Here is an 8941-nt window from a genome sequence, read left to right on the forward strand (position 1 = left end):
ACATTATCCTATGTAAATTTATGATTATATAAATGGTATGCCTTGACTCTGTGTACAAATAGAGAAACAACATGTATCCCATTTGTTTACAATAATAAAAATAAGAACAAAAATAAAAGGGAATGAATCAATGATTAGGGGCTTTTACATTCTATAGATGGATAGGAAGAAAAAAGAGATGGCATGATGCTACTACAATTACTTCTAATAAATTTTTGGGAAAGAAAAACAACTAAGAAGCAGAAAATCACCTCATGATCAGTGGCATAACTACCAAATTTGTGGCATAGTATCTTTGTACATTCTAAATCCTAGAAGGGAATGTTTATATTTCATTTATAATATTCCATTATATAAAGTCCTCCTGTTATTTACAATAATACTCACCTAGACTTCTAAGATAGTAAGAACCAACCCACCTGGTATTTTTTATAACCAAACACCCAAAGTAGGATTATTTTAATGCTAATCTACAAGTCACTCAAAAGTGAATGATTAGATTTCAGGAATTGCAATTTCATGCTATTTTTTCTTACAGCCATTCAAATAAACTCCAGTCTGAAAAAAATAAAAAGAAACATCTTGATTTATTTTTTAAAAGAATTCATATTGACTGGCTTCTGTGAGGAATCCACACATTTGCACTGCATACATAATCTCACTAACTACAGATTTCACTTGGCATCTGATTATTTAAAGGTAAGCATTACTTTGCAAAATTAGATCCCTGAATCCTGATATTAAATGACCTGATAAATAAAAACAAAGACTAAGGAAAACTGAAACACATACTTACACAAATATGGTTCCTACCAAACTCTGCTCGATTCAGTGTCTGATCAGTAGTTTCTTTGGACATAGGGTTTGCATACAGCTAAAGTTCCACTCATTGAATAAATGAATACTTCTCTCCAGTGCTGAAATAAATCAAGGATTTGCTTATGTCTCTTACCTTTTCCATGAGTTCTCCCATCCTCCAAAAGCAGCACAACAATAGTGTCACTCACATTGCCAGGTGACCTTACAGCTGTGTAGATTACAGGCACCAAGTGTACCACCATGGGAATGCGGCAAGCATGACTCAGCTTTTTAGACTGTAAGTTCATGGGACTTGAAGGTGGTACAGGATGGATAATGTGCAAAAACTTCTGGTCTCCCTTGCCAGACCCAGAGGCAACAAGGGGTCCTGGAGTTAATAATGTTGACAAAGACGATGCTAAAGATACTGATGTTGTCACAGTTGAGAATGAGATTGAACAACTAGACGAAGATGAAGAGGTTGAAGTTGAAGTAGGTGAGGAGGCAGATGCTGTCATGGAAACTGGGGAGGATTAAATAGCAGTAGGTTATGTCCTGGCTTTGTTTGTTGACAAGTCCACTGGTTCAGTTTGTCATTGGAAGTGATCTATGAATAATGAGTCCTCTGGGGACTTCCCTTTCACATTATTTAGCAAGAGGGAAACAGCTTCTATATTGGGTATTTGTGGACATTTGAAGACTGTGGGGAGAAAAACAGACCACAAGTTTATCTTTGTTAATTAAATATTTTAGTAGATGAATGATTCATTACTTGAAGGTTTATTAATTTTTTTATTGTCATGGGACATTAATTCACTTCCCCAATATATGAAGAATTGTTCTGTGACAGTCACAGTGACTAAAACTAAAGGTACAAAAGTACAAAACAGTAAGACAAGAGACCATAAATACATTTTCTTTTGATCAAGGGAGAACAACACTGCTATTGAAATAGAGCAAAATCAATGTTTTATGGAAGAAAAACAGGTCACAGGAACCTAAGAGTGAACAGAAAGTTTACATAGAAAGTTCTAAAAGACAAGTTCAGGGTACAAAGCATTATGCACTTAGAACTGTACAAATAAAACCTATTTAATAAAAAATTTTATTTTGTTGTTTGATTCATCACTGCATTATGAGTCTTGGTTTCCTGTTATAAACTCATGCTAGTTTTCATTAGATACTCAAATATCCTTTGCAACTCTATAATTCTATAACATAAAGTCTCCCCTTAATCAAATTATCATAACCTGGAGACATAATATCACTTGGCAGCGGCCCTCGGCAAACTTACTACAACATTTCCACTTTAACGTTTGCTGGAAGAGATACTATAGTCATGTTCATTTTGAACATTAAAAAAGAACACAAAGTTCTCTAGCCTCCCAGTTCCAATAAATAAATTACCAAGTATTAGTCATTTCTAACAACTAAATTACAACTTAATTCAGTGAATAGCAAAGATTTTGTTAAAATGTACACAACTATTACACTGATATTTTGAAAAATCCTATACTGACAAGATTAAATTGCCTATGCCTTTTTGTTTAATTAAAATAATGATAATTGTGCCAAAGTTAATTTGCATTCATTTAAGTGTTAGCAAAATTTACTATAAAGACCTCAAGATCTGACCCAGACTAATGTTCTCAGTATGCTGTCACTGGGCATGAATATATGCCTATTCATATACTTATTCACTCATAAATTTAAAAAGCATTTAAGGAATATCTTCTGAGACCTCAAATAGACCAATGGTTCTACTTGTGTGTATCAGTCTAGCCTTGACAAAAATAACTAGCCTATTAACAGGTTATTTTGGTAACACTTAATTTAGCCATGCTAGCACATGCATTATTGTTCTATTAGATGAAGATAAAATTCTTCTCTTCAGCCTTTTTATGATATCAGGACAACAATGCATAAAATTATGTTAGGTTGTTATCTTGTTCTTAGTTTCATAGAAGATTCTGACTTGCTATTCTCCACCAAAATGTGACCATACATTTTTAAAAAGACAAAATGTGTTTCTGAAAGTCTTTCTTTATAGAATGTAAATTATAGGTCCATTCAAAATATAAAACAGGCAATAATGCAAAGGCATTTTATTCATCAACAATGAGAAAAAAAGCATCAACTATACCAGATCCATTAAAAAGGAAAACGAGCTGATGTGTTAGTGATTTTCCTTTTCTTCCTTCTTCCTAGCTAATACAGCTACTTACATTAAAAAATGCCAATTAAGAAAAAGAAGAACCATCCAAAATATCTCCTGTATGAAATTCTAAATGACAAGATTTTCATTTTATGTGCTAAAATTTAACTTTTTTGAATCACTCAAAGACATTAAGAAAAACAAAACAAACACCATAAATTGATTTTTTTATTAAAACAGTTATGAGTGCTATTTACTCTTTCAACAAAAACAGTATTTCAGTTTGTTCTCAGAATTACCATTTAATTTCTTTGTAGAACAATGTCAGGTGTTTCTTATTAGTATATTATACACTTCATTAAATTCCTTATTGAGGCTGCTTTCATAACAATATATCAATTAGATTATTATTTAAAATACAAAGCATATCTTTAAATGTATTACTGAATGCCACTGGTTTGACTTTAAATATACTCTAGATCAGTTCCTTTTTTCTTCTTAGGTATTAGACATACCCAAAATTCTTATTTTGGAAAGAGTGATTATTTCAACTGCAAATTTTTCTCCTCATACCTATCTTAGCTATAGGTTCCTATGTGTATTTACAAACCAAGTGCTGGGAGTATTTTAGAATAGGTGAAAATGACACTAGCAGGTGACACCAAAACAGGAGTTGGGGAAAATGCAGAGCTTGTTTGCAAAGAGATTGCTTCTGAGGCCTCAAGCCTCACTGAACTTTGAAAGGAGTTCAGATATCTCTAGATGATGAACAGAAGCCAACTTTTGGTAGGTCTCTGCTTCATCCCTGACTGAGGAAAACACCTATTCCTTAAGTTGATGTATAGGGGCAGAAGAGCGTTTCTCTCACAATCCTGTTGTGTATGCTACGAAACTAAGACCAAATACTAGGAGCCACTAGTACATTCAGGTGCTTGAGAATTGCATATCTCATGTGCTCAAACCAAAATAGAGAAAAGTGATAAAAATAATGAAGAATAAAGCAAACCTTTGAATCAAAGACTTGGGGTCTAGGCCAAATTATGCATGTATTTTTAAATGAAAACATCACAGAGATGCATGGTGGTTCCTTTTGCATGTATAGCAGCTGAAGGGCAGGCACCATATTCAAAAATAGCACTTCCTCAGTACAAACAGGACAAAAATCTGTACTGTACCATGTTTCTGTATTCAATGTTGACACAGGATTGCATTTTGACAGTCCCCACTAATCTTGTATGATATGATAATATGACAGGTGATACTGCCCATATTCAGCTTCAGGCTGCACATGCATATTGGCAAAGTCAAATAAACTACAAAAATATGTTCAAAATGGTTGTGGTACACTCCCATTCCTCCTTTTAAGAAAAAGACCTGATAGGCTCAGTCCCTGGAATCAGCATTAGGAATCCACTGCTTTGCTGCTAGGGAGTGGAATCTGAAATACACTGGTTCTGAGGTTTGGACCCTAATTGGAATTTGTGGTAAGGTACCTGGAGCACAGGAGATGGCTAAGAGGGAAACTAAAGCTGAGAAGAAACAAAGGAAAACAGAGAAGAAATGCCTAGGCAGCTGGAAACCACAGGAGAAGATCACAGATGCTGGAAACAAGTGGGGACATGCACCCAGAAACAGCCTTGAAGGGACAGGGATGCTGAGAAAACAAAAAACAAAGAACATTTATAAATTGTAAGCATGATGAAGAAGACAAACTGCTATAAAAATAATAGAGGATTTCATACTAAAATTTTACCCTCTATTACTAAGTTCTCAATTCTTGACACAATATTGATACTACTTAGTAGTATCAACTGAGTGTTTTGTTTGCTTTCAAATAAAACTGCATCCAGATTTTTGCCTGAGAGTGCCACTGGATGAATTTTTGCTATTGATTCCCCTGGTATGGAAAGATTAAACTCTTATTACAAACATATTATCAAACAAACAAACAAACAAAAAACACTTCTTCTAAAGGCATGATGATCATATAAGAACACTGGATTTTTATCAAAGAGAGTTATTTTATTTCCTAATAGATGATATATCTGAAAGAGTATAAAGTTTTTAAAGTTTTATACTATGTACTAAGAAATAATAGCATAGGCTAGGAGCAGTGGCACAAGCCTGTAAATCCCAGTAACTTGAAGGTTGTGGCAGGAGGAAGACAAGTTCAAAGCAAGCCTTAACAATTTAGTGAGGCCATAAGCAAATTAGCAAGACTTGATCTCAAAATAAAATATAAAAAGGACTGGGGATGTTGCTCAGTGGCTAAGTGACCCTGTGTTCAATCACTTATGCAAAAGTAATGAAAGAAATAAAGAAAGAAGCAAAGAAAGAAAAAAAAGAAAGAAAGAAAGAAAAGAAAAAGAAGTAAAAGCATAAATACGTGCAAAAGTCCAGCAAAGTAAATGTAACAATATACACCACAAAGTATGAAAACTTAAATATAAGTGGACTATGTTGTCACGTAATTTTTTCACAAATCTGAAGATTAGTCTTACCTAATATAATCCACTCAATAAAATATTTTACTGAACATTCTAATGAATGTGTTCTTTTTAGTGAATTTCCGAAGAGCACTTTTAAGTTTTGCCACCTACATATATATTTCCTGAGTAGACATTTCAAAGTGTAACTTTAGCTTCAGTATTTTGCCAAATGAAAGTAAGAAGGAATCTAAAACCTCCCACTTGTTCATGTCCATAGTACTAGGTGAGTTTCCCATAGTCAGTCATGAAGTTTATTATAATTTTCAGTGAGTAAGAAGCATTTCTAATGCTGTTCATGTGTTTTAATTACCTGGAAATCTTAAAAGGAAAAAGACTTATCTGACACCACCTGATCTTTGGAAAGTCCTCCAGAGAATCCTATGAGTCTTCAGGTTGAGGATCATATGAATAATACACTGCTAAATGTTACCCAAGACTTATGTACTGTCTATTTCATCCTTAATGGTAGTAGGAATTTTTTAGAGATGTGGACCTTGAACACATATATGATGGTGAAAACTATCCACCCATCATTTAAATATGCTGTTTTATTTTGGTTTTACAATTTTTTTTGAAAAATAATTTCATGTTAGTTTTTAGAAAAGATTATTAAGTGATTTGCCTAATATCACATGGCTTGTGGTTAACTATGAAAAAGATCTTTGTTTTACAGCCTGTTGTGTGATATTATAGGAAGAAAATGAGATCTGGGAATAAAAATACTTGAGCTGATGACCTGCCCCTGCTACTTATTAGCTATTCTATCTTGGTTTCATCACTAAAATTCTTCATGTCTTACCTTCTCAATCCATAAAGAAGTAATCTTAAGTCCAAATTTGTTAAATTGTTGTGAAGATAGAACTTTTAATGGTGAGAAATGTGAGAGACAAGCAAATGAGCAGACTTCTCTCTTCTTAGAACTAAAAATTCCAAACACAACTCCACCTATTACTAAAAGTATCTCAGAGGTGATCTGCCTCACTAAATGCAGCATGAGGTGTATTCTGATTCTGGATCATGGAGATGTATTCTGATTCTGGATCATGGACAGTTGTTGCCAAACCACCAAATGGATCTGGGCTACAAAAGCAACTGTACAAATTACTTTAGAGATCAGTTAGGATTTAAAAAATAGAAATTCTGAAATAAGAGAAGACAGCTACTTGACACTGTTGTTGCTGTCTTTCTATATATTTTAGCCTTATCAGATCAACCCATAGACGACTATACAGTAGGTGTTAGAATACATTTTAACTGACTGAACTGACTGCATAATTCCACAATACAAACAACCTCTATCAATCTATATTTTAAGGTACATATACATTATGACAGTAATATATAAATGTACTCAAATAATTGGGAGATGTGTATCATTCTTAGAGTTACCACAGATGAATAGAGGATGCTTGCTTCTTTTGTCTCAGAAGAAAATTATATAAAGTTCAGTCTGTATAAGGAAAGTGCTTTTGAAGCTTATTATGCATATCACATAAAAAAGGAGGAATTAAACCGAATTCCATCTGTGGTCACTTGACTTTTTAAGTTATACTGCATTATGTTAAGTATATATATTTTAATTAAAGAGTCATTTTCTTTACCATGATGTGCACAGTTGGAACATAGCTCAGTGTTTGCAACTTCAGTTTCTCTCATTAACAGATGAAATTTGAAAGGTGTGTGCACTTGTGTGTAAAGTGAGCACTCTACAGTTCTGACTGGCTATTTTGTTCTATGTGCCAGCTGAATTCATGTTAGCTTCTGCTGATACCAATCAGGAGGAACAAGTGGAATTTAAAACTGAGATTCCCAGTGTCATTGGTGGTACTGTGTCCACAGGAATGAAGCACTTTTGTAGACTGCTGGTAATTTTGATGGATGTTCTGAAGAGATTCAGTGTGGAATTGTGAGAAGGATGTGGTGTTCTCATGTTTAATCATGATTCTGGAAATTCTTGGATTGTGTATGTAGGGTAAGTGATGACACAAGCACCCCACTTTGAAAGAACTCGCATTGAAAGAGGGAAATCAGAAACATTAGGCAGGTCGCATGTTGGTGGTTGAATATAAAGAAGTTCAAGATAAAAGGAGGATTTTAAAATTTGAAAATGCTTGAGGATACACTTTTCTCGCTCAGCGAACGCTATCACCCATTTGGATACTTACAACGTGTTCTGTTTTGATATTCAGGTTTTGCCCATGTTGGGTCTTCACATTTGCATTTTAGTAAAGATGTTTTCATTTACATTTCTGACATAGTGGTGCACTATTTATTTGGAGAGCCCAGGTTCAGTGCTGCATATCCCAATTTAATGCCACCGGCAAAGGTGCTGTAGTGCAAGGGAAGCCTTTCCTCGTAGGTTTTGTGTCCGGAAAAACTAAACATCAGCATGTGTATCATCAGAAACAGGAGAGGGCCAAAAATTTGCAAGTGAATTTATGTCTTTGCAAAGACAATTAGGCTCAGTCATGGTCTTCACCTGCAGAATGATATGGCCATTACTCCTTCATGAATTGGTACAGTTTGTTGAAGCTGAAGCAATGTCCTGACATTAGGGGGTAGGCCGTTAACAATGAAAATGTTTCTAGTTTCTCTTGAATGAGGTTGATTTTCAGCACCAACACCCTTCTGTTTCTTGTGCCCCCAAAATGTCCTTACCCTTCATTTGGAGTATTCAGCTTTGAATCTTTGTACCATTCCTCTTTCAGCATGCTGCATGTTCTAATATGGCATTATGACCTGTGAAGCTGTGCTTGTCATGTCATCACCAGGCTCTCGTTTCATCCACTGACCTGTGGTTTGCATCCTCCAGTCGCTAGTAAGAGGACTCCTGGCAATAAGCCAGAGGGCCTTGGGCCTGACGGGCACCAGTCTGGTCAAGAGAATGAATTCTTGTGTGAACACAGAGTGGCAAGATATTTCCGCATCTCAAAGTGACTTGAAGGGTCTCTTTGCAAAAATCACATCAGGAACATTTCTCTGGGCAGCCTGGATTTTAGGCAGCAGCCAAGATGGTGGGACCTGGCAGGTGGAGTGAGCACAGAACATCTCTTCTGACTGGTCAGCACCTTCCTGTCCCCCATGCCACATGCTGAGTCATTCACTCATCATTCATTCCTCTACTCATCAGGCATCACAGCAGCCACCAACCTGCACTGAGAAGACCAACTTCCCAGATTCCATCTGTCTCCTGTTTGGGCTCTCTAGGAAGGTAGGGGCAATCCGCCAGATTGGGTGTGCCGTTCCCCAATTCCATGACCCCCTCTAAGCCCCCGAGCCGCACTGCATGCTCGCCTGCCCTGAGCTGTCACCAGCCATCATTTCGTGTGACGGCTGGGGCCCTAGGTCAGTTTTGGACTTGGCCACATCCTGGGCGTGACCAGAGCTGGAGGAGTGGGTTCCGAGAGAGGGCCATGCCGCTGGGACCGGAGCTAAGCTTGAGGTCCCTCGTACCGTCAAGCACCCCTTTGTCCCAGCCCGGTCCATTCAACCTGGCGGA

At 36.2% G+C, this 8941-nt stretch overlaps 1 pseudogene; it reads right to left on the minus strand.

Moving 5' to 3' along the window:
• Positions 1-532: 532 nt before the first annotated feature.
• On the minus strand, positions 533-8698 carry LOC124985639 (Krueppel-like factor 12; annotated as a pseudogene).
• Positions 8699-8941: the final 243 nt, after the last annotated feature.

This window comes from Sciurus carolinensis, chromosome 5, assembly GCF_902686445.1.
Source record: "Sciurus carolinensis chromosome 5, mSciCar1.2, whole genome shotgun sequence".
In the NCBI taxonomy this organism is placed as follows: domain Eukaryota; kingdom Metazoa; phylum Chordata; class Mammalia; order Rodentia; family Sciuridae; genus Sciurus; species Sciurus carolinensis.